The sequence below is a fragment of the Crinia signifera genome, chromosome 2, assembly GCF_055691185.1.
Source record: "Crinia signifera chromosome 2, ASM5569118v1, whole genome shotgun sequence".
NCBI lineage: Eukaryota > Metazoa > Chordata > Amphibia > Anura > Myobatrachidae > Crinia > Crinia signifera.
Genome location: NC_139218.1, coordinates 190,421,475 through 190,443,181, shown reverse-complemented (window position 1 = coordinate 190,443,181; position 21,707 = coordinate 190,421,475).

Genomic DNA, 21,707 nt, shown 5'->3' with positions numbered 1-21,707 from the left:
TGGAAGCTTATCTTTCTATACTTCTCTACATTTAAAGGTTTGTTTAATTTAAGGTAAGAATCTTTTTAAGACCTGCTTATATATGCTAAGGTAGGTATTTGCTAAACAGTTATACACATTCACTACGTGCTTTCATAGACTTTACACAGTAGCACACTCAATCTACACAAGTCGACATGTGTCAACGTGTTCACTCTAATACAAACATAGGTTTTGTATTTATGATACAATAACATAAACCACATCTAACACCTACAAAGGATGTTTCAGCAATGTTTTAAGCCCATGCCCACTATTTTGCACATTAATTAATTCAATCAATTAATTAATTTTCTTAATTATAGATGAAAGGCAAGATTTGCAGGTCCATATATGTGAAGGGTATGCCAGCGTGCACGGACGTACGCTCACTCTCATGAGCGGTGACATAAGCTGAGTTTTCTATTGAAAACAATAGGGACCCGTCCGTGCAAGCTGGCGTACGCTCAGATAGCCGCAAGAAGTCGGTGGGAAGACGGACGAGAGACGTCCGTAAACGGTGGCGTACGCTCTGTTGTACGCCAGTTGTCGGAGTGTAAGGGCTGGTCCGTCCGTGTACGTTGGCGTACGCTCAATTGTACGCCACTCCCCTTCGACGTTGTTTCTGGCCGTACGTATGCGGCTGATTTGTGGGTGGACTTAACCCCAACGGCCGCGTACGGATAGAATAACCTCCTTGATGTGTAAGTGAAAATACAAACGTACACTCAGAATAAATACACCAAAGCTTGAATAGAAATAAGTCGATTTATACACAATTAAATACTCCAATGAATACTACATTTGTGTGACATAAAGAATCAAAGGAGGAATGTAAAAATCGAATCTAGACAAGAAACATAGCAGACTTGGAAATTCACTTTATTATAAAGTAAATACAGATTTGGATACATTTGCAACAAATTAAGCAAACTAAATACAGCAACAAACAGATCACAGAGATACTTTTAAATCTTTATTAAACCCTTTCTTCTTCTATATCTTCACTTTGTTTTTAATAATTTTGCTACTTATTATCCCTTGCAAAGGGAACATATATATAAAAAAGGTTGCATACAATTAATAAAATTGAGAACCTCCAAAATAAATGATGACCGGTTAGGTCAATGTGTAAATATACACCAATAAAGTATACACCTAATTGTAGGTATGTTTTTATAAAGAGTCTAAAATAGACATTGTGGGTGAGGAGTGCGTCCCGTCCAAACTGATTTCTTTTCTTTCTCTTTGTTTCAAATAAAGCCACGGTGCTACCTGTCCAGGGGGGGGCAGCATTTAAGAACCCCGTAGACAAAAAGCTGGAAGGTAACCTCAAGGCAATATTTGAGGAGGTAGGCTTCACTGTACGCCCGCTTATAGCATCAGCCTGGGTCTCTAAGGCCATGATTGTGTGGGCCAATGACTTGTGTACAATTTTACATGCTGATCCATGTGTGTTGCTGCTTGCTGAGAAGCTTAAAGCAGCTGCGTAGTATGCGCTTGAGGCTGAGGAGGAAGCTCTCAAAATGGCTTCCAGAGTTTCCACAGTGTCCGTCAATGCCAGGAGAGTGCTGTGGCTTAAAGCCTGGGAAGCGGATAATGAATCTAAAAAGGCCTTAGAGGCTTTAGCTTTTAAAGGAAAGCTGTTGTTTGGTTCAGAGCTGGAAGAGATTATTAAGCAGGCCACGGGAGGCAAAAGTACCTTCCCGCCGGCTCTTGCAGCAAAACAGGCCTCAAGGTTTTCTGCTTTTAGGCTGTCCTTTTGGCCCTCCCCTAGAGGGGGTGCGTCCTTTCATGGACAGTCCTTTAGTGGAAAATTTCAGTCCTCCAGGGGCAAGGCCCCTAAGTCAAAGTTTGGTTCCTTTAATAAGAAACCAAGCACCAAAGGTGAGGACAAGCCCTCAGCATGACTACCCGGGAATTATCCCGACGTGGTCAGAGTGGGGGGGGGCGTCTGAGATGGTTCAGGGACACTTGGGCATTGGTGGACCGGGATCCTTGGGTGTTGGACATTATATCCCAGGGTTACAGAATTCCCTTCAAAGGTCTTCCTCCGAGAAGATTCATTCCTACACCACTACCAAAGGAGTCTCGGCTCTGGGCTGCTCTTTTGGGGGCGGCTCAATCTCTCTTAGAGAAGGGTGTGGTGATCCCGGTCCCTCGAGCGGAGTGGAAAAAAGGCTTTTATTCCACACTGTTTTTGGTGCCCAAGCCAGACGGGTCTTTCAGACCAATATTAAATCTAAAGTCTTTGAATCTCCATCTGTGGGTAGACCATTTCAAGATGGAATCTCTACGGTCTGTACTGCTAAGCTTGGACCAGGGAGAATTTTTGGCGTCCATGGATGTTCAGGACGCATATCTCCACATCCCTATCCATCCGGAGCATCAGGCTCTCTTGAGGTTTGCGATAGGAGACCTGCATTTGCAATTTCAGGCGTTGCCCTTCGGTCTGGCCACAGCGCCAAGGGTATTCACCAAAATTATGTCTGTAATGGCGGCTGCTCTCCGTCTGAAAGGGATCACGGTGATTCCGTAATTAGAAGACCTGCTGTTCAAAGCAGAGTCGGCGGAGAAGTTGCAGAGTCACTTGGCAGAGGCCATCAGTTTTTTGCAGACTCACGGATGGCTTTTAAACTTACAAAAGTCTCAGCTTGTGCCATCACAGAGAATCCAGTTCCTGGGGGTTGTCCTGGATACCCATCTACATCAGGTATTTCTGCCAGAAACAAAGGCCAGGGACATAGCCACCTTGGTGCGGGAGATCCTGGGGCCTCAGAGTCCATCGGTTTGGAGGTGTCTCAAACTGTTGGGGAAAATGGTGGCGACTTTCGAGACGCTACAGTTTGCCAGGTTCCACTCTCGAGTGTTTCAGTGGGACATTCTGACGTCTTGGTCGGGAAATACTCACACCATGAAGTCAGAGCACATAGTGTTGTCTCCAGAGAAACGGTCTTCTCTGCAATGGTGGATGCAGGTGGATTCCCTTCAGTGGGGTCGGTCTCTGCAGTCCTGGGACTGGCTGGTAGTGACTGCCGACGCCAGTCTCAGGGGCTGGGGGGCGGTGGTTTTGGACCTACGCCTTCAGGGCTTATGGACCTCGGAGGAGTCTGCCTTACCGATCAACATCCTGGAACTGCGGGCTGTGTGGAAAGTGATATCTCTGGCAGGAGAAAGATTACAGGGCCTTCCTTTGAGGATTCAGACCGACAACGCCACGGCTGTGGCATATCTGAATCACCAGGGAGGCACACGCAGCAAGCTGGCCATGTGGGAGGTTTCCCGGATTTTCTTGTGGGCGGAGCTGAATGTTCCAGCGTTGTCAGCGATATTCATCCCAGGGGTGGAGAATATCGAGGCCGATTTCCTGAGCAGGGAGGAGCTGCTGGAAGGGGAATGGAGCCTGAACCCACAGGCATTTCTTCAGCTTACATTAACCCCTTCCCGACATTTGACGTACATTTACGTCATGGCCGGGATGTACTTCCCGACACATGGCATAAATGTACGTCATGACTTTAAACTGTCACTGCGTCTCGAGACGCAGTGACAGAGGGACGATGTCTGCTGTCCCTGACAGCAGACATGTCCCTGCATGCCCAGGGGGGGCTGCGATGTCGCCCCCCCCGTCGGCGATCGCTGTGATTGGCTGTTCAGTGTGAACAGCCATTCACAGCGTTTTCCTGTGTTACCAGCGAATCGGACGCTCGGTAACACAGGTGTCAATCACCGCCGGGCGTCAGGGGGCATGAGGGGGTCATCGGTGACGATGACACCTCACCCCACCCTCACCCCACCTGCCCCCAAGGCTGTGATTGGTCCGTGGGACCCACGGACCAATCACAGCCAAGGCGCGACATTTAAACTACCGGTGACTGCGCTGCAGACGCCATTCCGGTCTGGAATAGCGTGCAGAGCGGTCACCGTGCCTATCTGCCGTGATACTGACCTGATCCTTGCTAATACTTACCTGATCCTTGCAAATACCTTACCTGATCACTTGATCACTGCTTGTAGCGTGCTGGACGCTTCCTGGATCTGACTTCTTGGGACTTCCAGCTGCTGCTGCAGTGTGATAGAGAGATAGAGAGATAGAGAGAGAGATAGAGAGAGATAGAGAGATAGTGACAGAGAGAGCTATATTTTGTGTCTGCTACCCCCCCTTTTTGGGGGTGCAGGGGTTTTTTATATATAAATAACTGTCACTGCTGCTGCTGCAGTGTCATAGTGATAGATAGTGATAGATAGTGAGAGATAGTGATAGATAGTGATAGATAGTGAGAGATAGAGAGATTTGTGTCTGCTACCCCCCCTTTTTGGGGGTGCAGGTTTTTTTTTTATATATATAACTGTCAGTGCTGCTGCTGCAGTGTCATAGTGATAGATAGTGATAGATAGTGAGAGATAGAGAGATAGAGAGAGATAGTGACAGAGAGTGATAGAGAGTGTATATTTTGTGTCTGCTACCCCCCTTTTTTGGGGGTGCAGGTTTTTTTTTATACATATAACTGTCAGTGCTGCTGCTGCAGTGTGATAGATAGTGATAGATAGTGATAGATAGTGATAGATAGTGAGAGATAGAGAGAGATAGAGAGAGATAGTGACAGAGAGTGATAGAGAGTGTATATTTTGTGTCTGCTACCCCCGCCTTTTGTGCTGATCACTATATCTGAGGTGATCAGCAACTTTTTGGGGGCGCAGAGGTTTTTTTTTTATATATACCTGTCAGTTGCTGCCAGTTGCACTGTCAGTTGCACCAAAGGTTGTGCACCTGCTGCCCCTCACTGGTAATCAGTGTTGCATCACTGATCACCTTTTTTTTTTTTTGAGGCTGCTGTGGGACTTTTTTTAATTTTTTTTTTACACACACTGTGATTTTGTGGGTGTCCTGTGGCCACTGTGCGCTGATCAGTGACGTACATCACTGATCATCTTTTTCGGCACAGGGTTGATCTATTTTTTTTTTTGATCAAATTCCTGTTGCCTTTGAGCGCTGTTCAGTGACGGACGTTACTGACCAACATCTGTGCTCAATTTTTGGCGCAGGGCCTTTTTTTAACCCCTTCAATTTTTTTTTTTTTTAATTGGGTTCAAATTCCTGTATAAAGTATTTTTTTTTTCTACACTACATACACACTACACACTACACACTACATACCCCCCGGGTTGAAATAAAGTTTGTACCCCCCCCCTACACTATACACGTGTTGAAACATTTCACTACCAGTAACACAAAAATAAAAATGGCATCCCAAATGTCATCCCAAATGTCATCCCAGTCATCCAGAAGAATGTATTCAGCGGAGGAGGCATATGCCATGCTTGCCTCTGATTCTGACACAGCCAGTGAGGCAAGCGGGGAATTTGAAGGATTCATCTTAACCTCATCTTCCTCCTCTAGTGATGAGGGACCCCCTCAAAGACGCCCCCGTAGAGCAGCTGAGACCCCCCCACCAATAATTGATCTCGTATGGACCCCACCACCAGACAATTTTGAGCCCCAGGTTCCTGAGTTTTTGGCCATGCCAGGAATCCAATTTGATTCCACAGGTCTCAGAGAAATTGACTTTTTCAAATTATTTTTCTCTGATGATTTTATAAATTTAATTGTGGACCAAACTAATTTATATGCCCAGCAGTTTATTGCTCAAAACCCCACGTCATAATTTGCTAGGTGGACCCCTGTAGATGCAGTAGAGATGATGACGTTTTGGGGTCTGGTGTTTCATATGGGCATAGTAAAAAAGCCAGAAATTAGGCAATATTGGAGTACAGATGTTCTGTACAGCACCCCATTTTACCGTATGGCCATGCCCCGGGCTCGATTTGAGACGATCCTTAAATTTTTGCATTACAACGATAATGCACAGTGCCCACCTTTGACCGGCTATTCAAAGTCAGGCCGGTCATTGATCATTTCAGTGCCAAATTTGAAGAGATGTACATCCCAGATAAATTCATTTGCATAGACGAGTCCCTTATACATTTTAAAGGAAGGGTTAAATTCCGCCAGTACCTTCCCAGTAAGAGGGCAAGGTATGGCATAAAAATGTATAAGCTGTGTGAAAGCACCTCAGGGTACACCCACAGGTTTAGGGTATATGAAGGGAAGGATTCAAGAATTGAACCGCCAGAATGCCCCCCCTCCCTCGTAGGTGTTAGTGGAAAAATTGTCTGGGATTTAGTGCACCCCTTCCTGGATAAAGGTTATCACCTCTATGTGGATAACTTTTACACCAGCATCCCCCTGTTTAAGGCCCTTGGTTCAAGAGGTACAGCAGCTTGCGGTACTGTGCGCAAGAACCAAAGAGGCCTCCCAAAAACGCACATTGCCCAAGTAATGAGAAGGGGTGAAAGCAGGGGAATATGCACCGAAAATATGTTGTTGGTCAAATATAAGGACAAGAGGGATGTCCTTATACTGACAACAATTCACGGAGACAGTACCACCTCCGTCCCTGTACGAGGTACCAGTACCCACACCTCCAAACCTAATTGTATCCTGGATTACAATAGGTACATGGGCGGAGTGGATCTTTCAGATCAGGTACTGAAGCCGTACAGTGCCCTGCGGAAAACAAAAATCTGGTACAAGAAGCTGGCCGTGTATATCATCCAGATGGCACTGTATAACGCTTACGTGCTATTCCGTTCTACCGGCCAGAGGGGGACATTTATGCACTTTCACAGGGCCGGCGCCACCACTAGGCAAACCTAGGCATTTGCCTAGGGCGCCGGCCACTGGAGGGCGGAAAATGCCGCCCGGGTACCTGTACCTGTCTATTTAAACCTGGCGGCGGAGGCAGCGGGGGTCCCTGCAGTCTATTAAAAATCACGAGCGCTATCCGCCGGGCTATGCGGAAGCGCTTCTATTGTGAAAACTCTGGCAGCCAATCAGCGTGCTGCCAGTGTTTTCACACTAGAAGCGCTTCCGCATAGCCCGGCGGATAGCGCTCGTGCTTTTTAATAGACTGCAGGGACCCCCGCTGCCTCCGCCGCCAGGTTTGATTAGAGAGAGCGCCGAACGAAAGGTACTCCCCCCCCCCCCCCGGCACCGGGGCGCCCCCAGCCCGACTCGCCTGGGGCGCTCCGGTGCCTTGCACCGGCCCTGCACTTTCAAGAGGAAGTCATAAAGGGCCTAGTATTTGGGAACCAGCAGGCAGAGGGCCCCAGTACTTCTAGTACTGGCCCCCGTATTGTACCAGGGCAGCATTTTCCTGATGAAATCCCCTCCACTGGAAAAAAGGGCAGGACACAAAAAAGGTGCAAAGTTTGCTATAAAAAGGGAATAAGAAAGCAAACTATTTTCCAGTGTGACACTTGCCCCGACAAACCCGGCCTATGTATAAAGGAGTGTTTTAAAATATACCACACATCTATGGATTTTTAGGTTCATCATTTCACCGTGCTTCGGGGGTCTTGCTAATGCCACATAGCACCCACCATTCATTCCACCAGAATCTGAGCCGCAAAATCCAAAAATCACTCCTTCCCTTCTGAGTCCTGCCATGCACCCAACTGGTATTTTTTGGTCACATGTGAGGCATTGCCGTACTCGGGAGAAATTGGGGCACAGATTTTGGGGTGCTTTTTCTCCTTCATACCTTCTGAAAATGAAAAATTTTGAGCCAGAACTGCATTTTTGTGTAAAAAAATGTAATTTTTCATTTTCACTGCCCAGTTGTATCAAAATTGGTGAAACCCCTGGGGGTTTGAAATGTACACTATACCCCTAGATGAATTCCCTGAGGGGTGTAGTTTGCAAAATGGGGTCACTTGTGGGGGGGTTCCACTGTATTGGTGCTTGGGGGGTCTTGCTAATGCGACATAGCACCCACCAACATTCCACCAGAATTTGTGCTGCAAAATCCAAATATCACTCCTTCCCTTCTGAGTCCTGACACTTTTTGGTCACACATGAGGCATTGCCGTACTCGGGAGAAATTGGGGCACAGATTTTGGGGTGCTTTTTCTCCTTCATACCTTCTAAAAATGAAAAATTTTGAGCCAGAACTGCATTTTTGTGTAAAAAAATGTAATTTTTCATTTTCACTGCCCAGTTGTATCAAAATTGGTGAAACCCCTGGGGGTTTGAAATGTACACTATACCCCTAGATGAATTCCCTGAGGGGTGTAGTTTGCAAAATGGGGTCACTTGTGGGGGGGTTCCACTGTATTGGTGCTTGGGGGGTCTTGCTAATGCGACATAGCACCCACCAACATTCCACCAGAATTTGTGCTGCAAAATCCAAATATCACTCCTTCCCTTCTGAGTCCTGACACTTTTTGGTCACACATGAGGCATTGCCGTACTCGGGAGAAATTGGGGCACAGATTTTGGGGTGCTTTTTCTCCTTCATACCTTCTGAAAATGAAAAATTTTGAGCCAGAACTGCATTTTTGTGTAAAAAAATGTAATTTTTCATTTTCACTGCCCAGTTGTATCAAAATTGGTGAAACCCCTGGGGGTTTGAAATGTACACTATACCCCTAGATGAATTCCCTGAGGGGTGTAGTTTGCAAAATGGGGTCACTTGTGGGGGGGTTCCACTGTATTGGTGCTTGGGGGGTCTTGCTAATGCGACATAGCACCCACCAACATTCCACCAGAATTTGTGCTGCAAAATCCAAATATCACTCCTTCCCTTCTGAGTCCTGACACTTTTTGGTCACACATGAGGCATTGCCGTACTCGGGAGAAATTGGGGCACAGATTTAGGGGTGCTTTTTCTCCTTCATACCTTCTGAAAATGAAAAATTTTGAGCCAGAACTGCATTTTTGTGTAAAAAAATGTAATTTTTCATTTTCACTCACCAGTTGTATCAAAATTGGTGAAACCCCTGGGGGTTTGAAATGTACACTATACCCCTAGATGAATTCCCTGAGGGGTGTAGTTTGCAAAATGGGGTCACTTGTGGGGGGGTTCCACTGTATTGGTGCTTTGGGGGTCTTGCTAATGCGACATAGCACCCACCAACATTCCACCACCAAAAATCACTCCTTCCCTTCTGAGTCCTGCCATGCACCCAACTGGTATTTTTTGGTCACATATGAGGCATTGCCATACTCGGGAGAAATTGGGGCACAGATTTTGGGGTGCTTTGTCTCCTTCATTCCTTGTGAAAATGAAAAATTTTGAGCCAGAACTGCATTTTTGTGTAAAAAAATGTAATTTTTCATTTTCACTGCCCAGTTGTATCAAAATTGGTGAAACCCCTGGGGGTTTGAAATGTACACTATACCCCTAGATGAATTCCCTGAGGGGTGTAGTTTGCAAAATGGGGTCACTTGTGGGGGGGTTCCACTGTATTGGTGCTTGGGGGGTCTTGCTAATGCAACATAGCACCCACCAACATTCCACCAGAATCTGAGCTGCAAAATCCAAAAATCACTCCTTCCTTTCTGAGTCCTGCCATGCACCCAAATGGTATTTTTTGGTCACATGTGAGGCATTGCCGTACTCGGGAGAAATTGGGGCACAGATTTTGGGGTGCTTTGTCTCCTTCATTCCTTGTGAAAATGAAAAATTTTGAGCCAGAACTGCATTTTTGTGTAAAAAATGTAATTTTTCATTTTCACTCACCAGTTGTATCAAAATTGGTGAAACCCCTGGGGGTTTGAAATGTACACTATACCCCTAGATAAATTCCCTGAGGGGTGTAGTTTGCAAAATGGGGTCACTTGTGGGGGGGTTCCACTGTATTGGTGCTTGGGGGGTCTTGCTAATGCGACATAGCACCCACCAAAATTCCACCAGAATCTGAGCTGCAAAATCCAAAAATCACTCCTTCCCTTCTGAGTCCTGCCATGCACCCAACTGGTATTTTTTGGTCACATGTGAGGCATTGCCGTACTCGGGAGAAATTGGGGCACAGATTTTGGGGTGCTTTTTCTCCTTCATACCTTCTGAAAATGAAAAATTTTGAGCCAGAACTGCATTTTTGTGTAAAAAAATGTAATTTTTCATTTTCACTGCCCAGTTGTATCAAAATTGGTGAAACCCCTGGGGGTTTGAAATGTACACTATACCCCTAGATGAATTCCCTGAGGGGTGAAGTTTGCAAAATGGGGTCACTTGTGGGGGGGTTCCACTGTATTGGTGCTTGGGGGGTCTTGCTAATGCCACATAGCACCCACCAACATTCCACCACCAAAAATCACTCCTTCCCTTCTGAGTCCTGCCATGCACCCAACTGGTATTTTTTGGTCACATATGAGGCATTGCCATACTCGGGAGAAATTGGGGCACAGATTTTGGGGTGCTTTGTCTCCTTCATTCCTTGTGAAAATGAAAAATTTTGAGCCAGAACTGCATTTTTGTGTAAAAAAATGTAATTTTTCATTTTCACTGCCCAGTTGTATCAAAATTGGTGAAACCCCTGGGGGTTTGAAATGTACACTATACCCCTAGATGAATTCCCTGAGGGGTGTAGTTTGCAAAATGGGGTCACTTGTGGGGGGTTCCACTGTATTGGTGCTTGGGGGGTCTTGCTAATGCGACATAGCACCCACCAACATTCCACCAGAATCTGAGCTGCAAAATCCAAAAATCACTCCTTCCTTTCTGAGTCCTGCCATGCACCCAAATGGTATTTTTTGGTCACATGTGAGGCATTGCCGTACTCGGGAGAAATTGGGGCACAGATTTTGGGGTGCTTTTTCTCCTTCATACCTTCTGAAAATGAAAAATTTTGAGCCAGAACTGCATTTTTGTGTAAAAAATTTAATTTTTCATTTTCACTGCCCAGTTGTACCACAATTGGTGAAACCCCTGGGGGTTTGAAATGTACACTATACCCCTAGATGAATTCCCTGAGGGGTGTAGTTTGCAAAATGGGGTCACTTGTGGGGGGGTTCCTAACTCTTAGCATCTTATGGTGCCTAGAAACCTACATGGTGCCTAAAAAATAATCTCATAAAAAGGAGGCTCCAAAATCAAGTAGGTGCTCCTTCTATTATGAAGCCTGTGGTTTGGTCAACGTGCACACTAGGGCCACATATAGGATATTTATGAAAACAAAAGAATTGGGGGAATCAATTTTTAGTCACATTTCTCTAGTAAAATGTACTGTGTTCCTTAGAAAAATGTATTAAAATTGCAAATCTGCAAAAAAAATGAAATTTTGAAATTTCACCTACACTTTGTTTTAATTCCTGTGAAACACCTAAAGGGTTAACAAACTTCCAAAATGCTGTTTTGAATACTGTGAGGGGTGCAGTTTTTGAAATGGTATCATTTATGGGGGTGTCTCACATACAAGTCCCTCAAAGTCACATCAGAACTGAACTGGTCCCTAAAAAAATCAGTGTTTGAAATTTTCTTGAAAATTTGAGAATTTGCTATTCATATTGTAAGCCTCCTAGTGTCCAAAAAAATGAAAAGGAAGTTGAAATAATGATGTCAACATAAAGTAGACATATGGTCTATGTTAGTTATTAACTATTTTGAGTGGTATGATTATTTGTCTCACAAGCAGAAAATTTAACATTTTGCAAATTGCTAAATTTTCCATTTTTTCACGACATTTTGGTATTTTTCACAAAAAAACACAGACTGTATCGACCCAAATTTACCACTAATTTGAAGTACAATGTGTCACGAAAAAACAATCTCAAAATCACTGGGATAAGTAAAAGCAAAAAAAAGTTATCCCCACTTAAGTGAGACATGTCAGATTTGAAAAAAAGGGCTCTGTCAGGAACGCAAAAACTGGCTCTGTCAGGAAGGGGTTAAAGTGGGGAACTCCGGATGTGGACCTGATGGCATCAAGGTTCAATCATCAGGTGCCCAGGTTCTATGCCAGGACGAGAGATCCACAAGCCGAAGCAGTGGATGCAATGACTATCCCCTGGGAGGGGAATCTGCTTTATGTCTTCCTGCCGTTTCCAATGCTGGCAAGGGTATTGAAAAGAGTCCAGTCCCAAGGAATTCCGGTGATTCTAGTGGCCCCAGATTGGCCAAGGAGGTCCTGGTACTCAAGGCTTCAGAGATTGTCTGTGGACTCGTGGCGTCTACCTCTGAGGTCAGATTCAGCTCGGCTAAATTTGACGGCTTGGCTATTGAGACCACCATCTTGAAGAATAAGGGGTTCTCGGGGGCTGTGATTAACACCATGGTTAACGCTAGGAAGTCAGTGTCTTCGGCTAACTATTATAGGGTCTGGAAGACCTATATTAGGTGGTGTGAAAGGCAGAAGTCGCACACATCGCGATTTCGACTCTCTAAATTGCTGGAGTTTTTGCAGGATGGCTTCTAGTCTGGGTTAAGCCTTCAGTCACTCAAGGTACAGATATCGGCCTTGTCGATTTATTTCCAGAAAAGGATAGCTTTGCTACCGGAGGTGCAAACTTTCCTGCAAGGGGTTTCACGATTGAAACCCCCCTACAAGCAACCAGTGGCTCCATGGGATTTATCGCTTGTACTGGAGTGTCTTCAAAAGGCGCCTTTTGAGCCACTGAGGTCGGCTGACCTTAAGTTCCTTACATGGAAGCTTGTATTTTTGTTGGCTGTTGCGTCAGCAAAGAGAGTATCAGAATTGGGAGCGTTGTCATGCAAGTCTCCTTTTCTTATTTTTCATGATGACAGGGCTGTTCTTCGAACAGTACCCCAATTTTTGCCAAAAGTAGTCTCTGCTTTTCATCTAAATCAGGAGATAGTTTTGCCTGTGTTTCAACCCCCAGAGGGTTCAAGAAAAAGGGACAAATTGAGGAATTTGGATGTTGTGCGCGCCTTGCGCATTTATGTGGACAGGGTGAAGGGTGTCAGGAATACTGACACTTTGCTAGTCTTGTATGATGTGCACACGATTGGTTGGCCTGCCTCTAAGCAGACCATTGCTAGGTGGTTGCGTTCTGTTATTGCCTTTGCATATACTAAGGTTGGTAGGCCTGTGCCGGCCAGGATTAATGCGTATACCACCAGGTCGGTCACCACCTCTTGGGCGGTTCGACATGGGGCCACAGCTGAGCAGGTTTGCAGGGCCGCCACTTGGTCATCTGTTCACACTTTTGCCAAATTCTATAGGTTCCATGAGTTCGCGTCGGAGGACGCATCATTCGGGCGAGCAGTGATGAGAGCTGCAGACCTGAGCGTACCCACCCAAAGGAAGGGGGGAGTAGGAGTGAATTGCGCTGCTGGTTACAGATGTTAAATACTATTACACACTGATTGGCTGCATAAAGATGAATTTAGGACACACTGTAGCTTGTTTATATATAAATCATTATCTAGAAAAAACACATAAAAATACAAAAAACATATACAATAATAAAATATAAAATAGGAATGTAGCGTGAGTTGGGATCCCAGTTGAATAGCTAATTAGTTTGAAATGACTTCACAGCAATATACTTTAGCTCAGCAAGGTTGGATTAAATAATACAGAAAGGGTCTGAAGATGACGGCAGTCTGCAAGTATCAATTGCAGGGAATGAATGAGTCCGGTTTTATACAGGACTGGCCGGTCAAATTTAAGGAGGTAATAAGCAGTCACACAGATTATATGCTCACCCAAATAATGGAGTTCCTTTTGGGTAGTTTGGTAGGGGTCTTCTACAAGCAGTCCCGATAGTTGAAATTTGGGAATCCTTCGAGGTGGAGTAGTCACCCCTCTCGGCAGCACGCCGGTGTGACCTGTCCGCAGTTAGGGGTGAGGATCACCGTTCAGACTGCGGTGGTGTAAGGAGTGACTCAATGGGCGAAGCGCCGTCCTGCAGTGGACCCTGGTCCCCTCGATGCAGCGTGAGTGATGGCTAGACTGTGCACAGCTGATGGCCGGCAGCTCGAGATGGAGATGAGCCGCACTTCAGCTAGGGGTGAGTGCACAGCCGGCGGTGAGCCTGAGGGGAGGATGCGCGCTCCAATGAGCCCGGACGGTATGAAGCTTGAAGCGGCTAATTGCCGGTGATGTTTGCAAAGGACTTGTGCTTCCTCCGTGTGGCAGCTGAGGAATTGCTGGCTGGATCCACGTGAAGCGGCTAATTGCCGGTGATGTTTTGCGGCTAGCACTACCTCTGTGGAGCTTGCTGGAGTATAGCTGGCTGGATCACCTTCTCAGGTAGATTAATAGTGTCAACGCGTTTCGTCCCCGTTGTATGCTGGGAACTTTTCAAGACGAAAAATTGATACATTCCCTGCAATTGATACTTGCAGACTGCCGTCATCTTCAGACCCTTTCTGTATTATTTAATCCAACCTTGCTGAGCTAAAGTATATTGCTGTGAAGTCATTTAAAGCTAATTAGCTATTCAACTGGGATCCCAACTCACGCTACATTCCTATTTTATATTTTATTATTGTATATGTTTTTTGTATTTTTATGTGTTTTTTTCTAGATAAAGATTTATATATAAACAAGCTACAGTGTGTCCTGAATTCATCTTTATACAGCCAATTAGTGTGTAATAGTATTTAACATCTGTAACCAGCAGCGCAATTCACTCCTACTCCCCCCTTCCATTTCTTTTCTTTCTGTGTGCCTAGACGGGCTCACAGGAGTGTATGCTGCAGCTGGAGGATTCCCTTATGCACTTCTTTTACTGATTAATTCATTTGAACTTAACACTAGAACTGCTGAGCGCCAGGAGGTGTGTATCGGAATGTCTCACTTTAGGGTCACTCCGCCTCACACAGTACCCACCCAAAGGACCGGCTCTGGAACGTCCCAATGTTGAGCTGTGTCACCAGGACCATTGAAAGAGAAAAAGAGATCCCTCCCTTATGCTCAGTAACTATGCCAGTGTTCATGATGTTTCATGTTATATATGGTTGAAAAGTTATTTTTGAAATTGTGCATATAATATGTGCAGGCATTTGTACTGAGTTAATGTATTCCAGTGGCTTTGAAAGATTGAACTGAGGAGTCTGGGATGCAGAAGGGAGGAACCTACCCTCCAAAAGCTTTAGGATAGGTGCCTGGCTCCTACGGACCCTCCTACATCCCAATGTTGAGCTGTGTCACCAGGACCATATCAGAGAAAGGGATTTGAACGGTAAGTTCTTACAAAAATCCCTTTATTTATATCTAGTTAGGTATTCATTTTACACTTTCAGTGTGTCTTCTTCACCGCCTAAGGAGAGGACTTGCAAGCAGAAGGCTGCCTCTAACTGTGTAATTTGCGACAAGATCCTGCTGGTTGAGACGAAGAACGGCAAGTGCAAAGAGTGTAGCAGACCTATTGTCGCTGTGGCTATGGTGCAGCTGGACGAATTAAAACAACTGATGGATTGGATGATAAAGTCTTTCGTCACTAAGGATGAGTTGGCGTTGCTGCAGTCCAAAAGGTCAAGGTCGCAAGCAGGGTTTGATGATGATGTTGGTGGTTCATCGAAAGGTTGGCGGGAAGATCCACCAGATTCATCCAGCTGAGAATCTAGAGAGATCAAAGAAAACAAGAGCTCATATGACCGGGATCTCGTAGAATGTATGTTAAATAATATACATAAAGCGATTGATTACAAAGAAAAAGTGGAATCGGTGGATGCACAGGATAAGCTGTTTGAAGATCGAGCAAGGAAGGGCAGATGTTTTCCTGTGCACCAGGTGATGAAGGATTTAATCATTAAGGAATGAATTTCAGTGGAGAAAAGGTTGGGGCGGTGGCCCAGACTTGAAAGAATATATCCATTCAAGGATGATCAGCTGATGTCCTGGTGTTCAGTGCCTAGAGTAGAAGCGGTGGTAGCTGAACTAACATATAAAACCACTATTCCCTTAGAAGATGGCGCTTCCTTTAAGGATGCCATGGATAAAAGGGCCGAAAATTGTCTGAAGAAATTGCACGTCAGCGGCAGTATCTTTGAAGGCAGGAATGGCTATCACTGAGGTTATGGGGCTCAAACATGCATAAAGATCTGGAAGACAGAATTCCCAGGCAGTACCTGCTAAGGAATTTGAAATTATGCAGAGCGGTAGGCTATATCTGCGAAGCCTCCTTGGATGTCATGTCTTTCTTGGCCAAAACCATAGCGGCAGGTGTAGTCGCAAGAAGGGCTTTATGGCTGAAGAATTGGAATGTGGATGTGCATTCCAAGAATCGTTTAGCATCCTTGCCGTTTGAAGGGTCCTTCTTGTTTGGACAGAAGCTGGACACCATGATACACAAGATATCAGGGGGCAAGTCTGTTTGTCTGCCTCAAGACAAGAGTAACAGATTCCCATTACCCATGTTCTCTAGACAACAGTTTAAGGAGGCCAGAAGTTACAGACCGGGGCGTCAGTATGGCAGGAGAGGGGCGTCAGGAGACGCAGGAGAGGTCAGGAGGCAAGTCCTTTCGCCAATCAGCCAGAGGTTACCCGAGACCATGACTATGCTGAAGGTGCTCCGGTGGGAGCAAGACTGTTGGCTATTGCGGAAGTGTGGCAAGAGTCAAGAGGACAGATGGGTGATGTCTATTGTAAGGAACAGTTAAAGACTTTCCATCAATGTCCTGGAAGAGACAGTTTTATGATATCTCTGAGAGAGAGGCCTTAAAAAACATTTTAGAACAGCTTCTTGCCTCAAAAGCAGTAGAGAAAGTGCCAAAATCCCAATGGAAAACAGAGTTTTACTCAAACCTGCTTTTGGTGCCAAAATATACAGGCGTTTTCAGATCAATTCTAGAGGTACTTGTGTAGTTTCACGGCGGCAGCTTACGCTATGTTTGAAGCTACGCTAATAGCGTAGCCCAACGGTTGCCTTACTTGTGTAGTTTCACGGCGGCAGCCTAAGCTACGTTATCAGCATAGAAACTACACAATTATCTACCGTACGGTTGTCAGGAACTGTCCCCGGCGTCTCTGGCAAGCCTAATCAGCGCCTCTCTCACACCGCCGGCGCCAGCATGATCCCCTCTCTTTGGCGGAGAGGGGATCATGGTGGCACCAGCGGAGAGGCTCTCCATCTTTTTGAGACGCAGGAGCATCACAGACGCATGGCGAGCGCAGCGTATTACATGTAAAGTAATCCACGTCCCCTTGCGGGGCTCGCTGGCTCACCGCGCTTGCCACACTTTGTAAAACCAACTCCTTGCCAACGTGGATAGTGGGGGTATGAAAAGGTCGGGAGGGCACGTAACACATCCCCTCGCGGGGCTCGTCATGCTACGGGCTGCCATGGATAGTGGCAGTGTTTCAGGAACACATTCACTCCTGCCATATCATACATCTGAGACAGTAATGACGACATGTGTTAACTTGTAACTGGATTTTAATTAATAATAAGAAGAAGACGAAGAATTAAAGCAACTTAACACATTACAGAACAATCAGTACTTCTGAATGACTATGCTTGATCTGACAGGGAAACTTAATCGGCCGCGGGAACACTACGCTACTTCTGACTGACTACACTAACTACGCTGGCCGTGGGAACACTATGCTACGCTACTTCTGACTGCATACACTACTTCTGACTGACTAAGCTAACCACGCTGTCCGCGGGAACTACGCTGATTCTGACAGGGACGCTACGCTGTCGGCGTAACTGCCGCCGTGAAACTACACAAGTACCATTCTAGATCTCAGAAGACTGAACTGGTTTCTGGAAAAGAAAAAGTTCAGGATGGAAACGCTAACATCGATACTGACAGGGATCAGGGCCAACGTTTTCCTGGCCGCACTGGATTTGAAGGATGTATATTATCACGTGCCAATATATCAGCAGGACAGGAGGTTCCTGAGATTCTGTCTATTCAAATAACACTTCCAGTGAACATGCCTACCTTTCGGGCTGACGTCATCGCCGAGAGTCTTTTCAAAGGTGCTGGTAACTTTGATATCAAGATTACGAGAGGAAGGTGTTCAGATATGGCCCTATCTGGACGATTTGTTGATTGCAGGCGACACAGAAGCAGAGACAAGATGGAGTCTGAAGATGGTAATGGATTACTTGAAAAGACATGGTTGGGTAATCAACAGAAAGAAAAGCAAGCTTCTACCGTCTCAAGTGATACAGTTTCTGGGTGTGTTGATAGACACTTCAAGATTCCAGGTGGCTTTGTAAAATAGAAAGATGTACGAAGATTCAGGATCTTGTATTAGCTGTTTGAAGTGTTGACACATGCCGTTAGAGATGGGAGTACAACGTGTCAGCTATCAACATTGTTTCCTGGGCACAATGGAGAATGAGGAGTCTACAGTGGGAACTCCTTCCATACGTAAGGTGCAAGAAACACAAGCTAACAAGAATTCAGTTGCATTCGAGATTGAGAGAGTCCCTGATGTGGTGGTCGCAGCAAGGGCTTCAGGAGAGTTTTACATTGTTGCATCTACCGCAGTTTGTGAGTTTGACTATGGATACAAGTCAGACATGATGTGGTGCCCATCTTCAAGCGCTGTCAGCTCAAGGCAACTGGATGCGGAAAGAGAGCTCTCTGTCCTCCAATATGAGGGAGATGATGGCCTTATGGTGAGCGATAAGTCACTTTCGGGACCGAGTGAGTCGTAGCCATTTAAGGGTTTTTTCGGACAACATGACGGTGGTGGCCCATCTGAATCACAAAGGGGGCATGAGAAGCAGATCTCTGATGGCTGTGGCCGGCGATATTCTGTCTTGGGCAGAGAAGAATTTACAGTCCCTATCAGCAGTGTATGTGCCAGGAAAAGAGAATGTTCTTGCAGATTACCTAAGCAGGAGAGACATCCAACAGGGAGATTGGGAGCTGAATCAGGCTGTCTTTCAGATGGTGACACAAAGGTTTGGGTCATGGCGACCCAAACCAATTGCAAGGTGAAAGCATTCTTTGCCAGATTTTAACATCCGGCAGCATTGGCAGTCTATGACTTGTCAGTCCCATGGAAGTGCCAGCTGGGGTATGTCTTTCCTCCTATTCAGCTCATAGGTCGGGTCTTGAAGAAGATTCATGAGGAACAAGTTACGATAATAGCCATACTTCCATTCTGGCCAAGAAGACCATGGTTTCCGATGATACTGAGACTGACGGTTTAAGATTCCATGATATTACCAACTGTACCAGATCTTCTGAGGCAAGTCCCAGTTTCCCACTCCAATCCAGGAATATTTTGTATCAGGGTCTGGAAATTGAGAGACGATCCTTGGAAGCCAGGAATTGTCAGATCAAGTGATTGAGGTTTTGCTACATGCAAGGAAACAGGTGTCATATTTGGCATATTATAGGATATGGAAGAGATTCCTGACCAGGTTGAGAGATCTAGTGGTCCTGGTGGAGGTTTCGGTGGCACAGGTGCTACAATTTTTATGTCAAGGATACCATCTGGGGTTAACCATTTCCACTTTGAAATGTCAGTTCTCAGCCTTAAGCGTCTTGCTGGATCGCAAGCTGGATAAGGATAATCTAATTGTCAGATTCTGTAGAGCAGTGAAGAGGCTAAGACCGCAAAGAAAATAACTGGTAGCGCCTTGGGATCTCAATTTGGTTCTGATTGCTTTGATCAAAGGGCAATTTGAGCCATTAGAAAAAGTTGAAATTTCTTACGTGGAAGGTCACCTTTTTTTTATTATTTTATTGTCTGTTTATTGTATTTTGAAAATCTATAATGTACAACATTTGGCATTGTAGACAGTAAATCAGAAAATTTGGAACAGATGTCGCAGAAGCAGATTATGAAGCATTGTACCTAACAGATCCGTAAATTCCATATAAACCTGTCAGAAACAGATCGTACATTTGAAAAATAAAAAGAACATAAAAACAGGCGAAAATCAACTAGCTAAAACTGACAAAAACATAAAAAACATACAGGGGAAGGGAAGGGGTAAGAGGAAAATGGGGGAAGGAAGTATAGGGAGGGAGTGTGTGGTGCCTCATCGAATTTGCGAACCTGTCATTTAATTGTTGTCTGAAAACAATCGGGAAGACTTAAATTCCAGCCACGGGTGCCACGTAGCTGTGAACTCCTGGATGCGCTCCAGAGCCACTCTCAAATCCTCCATTGACATATACATATCAATTCTGGCAAACCAGTCTTTTGTTGTGGGAGGGCAGGTAGATCGCCAGCGTACTGGGATCACCGCTTTAGCAGCTCTATTGAGGAATTTCAATAAAGATTTTTTTATAGGCCTGTACTGGGCCAGGGTACTGATTAAGGAGCCAGAACGAGGGAGTAGTAGGTACCCTGTTACCAACAAAAGACAGTAATAGATATCACTTGATCCCAGAAGGGGCGTAATAGCTGGCATTCCCACCAAATGTGTAAAGGGGAGCCAATCTCTTCATTACACCTCCAACAAGTGTCGGGTACTTCAGGGAACATCTTTGCTATGGTAAGTTGGCATCTATACCAATGTGAAAGTACCTTGAACTGAGTCTCAATCACAGAGTAACTGGAAGAACTGGCAAATGTGGTCTGGAATATTTTCGTCCAAGTCTCGTCTTCTATAACAATGGAAAGGTCATTTCCCCGGAAGGTCATCTTTTTAGTGGCTATCACTTCGGCCAGGAGGGTCAGGGCGATCCAGGCACTGTAGACTGAAGAACCTTATTTGTTACTGTTGCCGGACAAGGTGATACTTAGAACTCATCCTGATTTTCTACTTAAAGTGGTGTCCAGATTTCATGAGTCAAGAAATCATTCTCCCAGCCTTCTATGTGGAGCCTAGTAATGATGAGGAAAGAAGTTGGCATTTACTGGACCTTGTCAGAGCTATTACAATCTACCTGGATAGAGTTAAAGAGATTAGGAAGACTGGACACTTGTTCGTAGTCCCTGCAGGTCCCAGAAAGGGTTTGGCTCCTTCCAAGCAGACTTTGGCTAGATGGATCGTCCAATGAGCGTTCCAAAATGGCCAGCCTGCCTGCCTTCATCAATCAATTGTTCTAAATTTTTAATCAATCAATGAGCTGAGGTGGAGTCTTAGCCAGTGGTATCATCAGGGGTATGTAATGCAGTTTAGGCTAGACAGCCAATCGGCTGCCAGATTTAATCTGTCAATCAAACACAGCAGCCAATCAGACAGCTGGCCATTGATCAGCAGGCCCTTTATGACATCACAGACAGACTAATGGAACTCTCTGTGCTTGTCTGCTGCTCTCAGTTGGGTGGGTGAGCGGCAGAGGGGGAGGATGTACGTCTTGTTTCTCCCGAAAATTGTGGTTTTTCTGCGTTTCCGGAAAAAGTCGAGGTACGACGCGCAAAAGTGGGGTATCGTAGAAATCACCTTTTAAAGACGCACATTTCTCGCCCCACAAAAATGGGCATTTCAAATTATAAATTAATCAAATGAACAAAATAGTGTGAATAAGTAAGTATTTCAGGGGTGAGTTAGCAGGTTATTGGGGAAGTAAGTCCTGATACTTTTAGAGGTTGCAGGGGCCACTACGCCATTCAAAATAGGGAGTCTTTAGCATATGCAGTTAGGCCCGTAGGATGATTTTAGCTAAAAAGTGCCCCAAACAATCAAACGGGCTTGTATCTTGCACGGGAAAATATGGGAAACATGGTTTAGACACCAAATGATACACTGTATGCCATGTTTCCAAATTTTTATGCACAGTGGTTACAGCATGAGGCGAATGCATGTGAATATACAAAGGTGCCTTGCATTAAACAAGTCCAATGAGCATTCCAAAATGCCCGGCCTGCCTGCCTTCATCAATCAATTGTTCTAAATTTATAATCAATCAATGAGCTGAGGTGGAGTCTTAGCAAGTGGTACCATCAGGGGTATGTAATGCAGTTTAGGCTAGACAGCCAATCAGCTGCCAGATTCAATCTGTCAATCAAATACA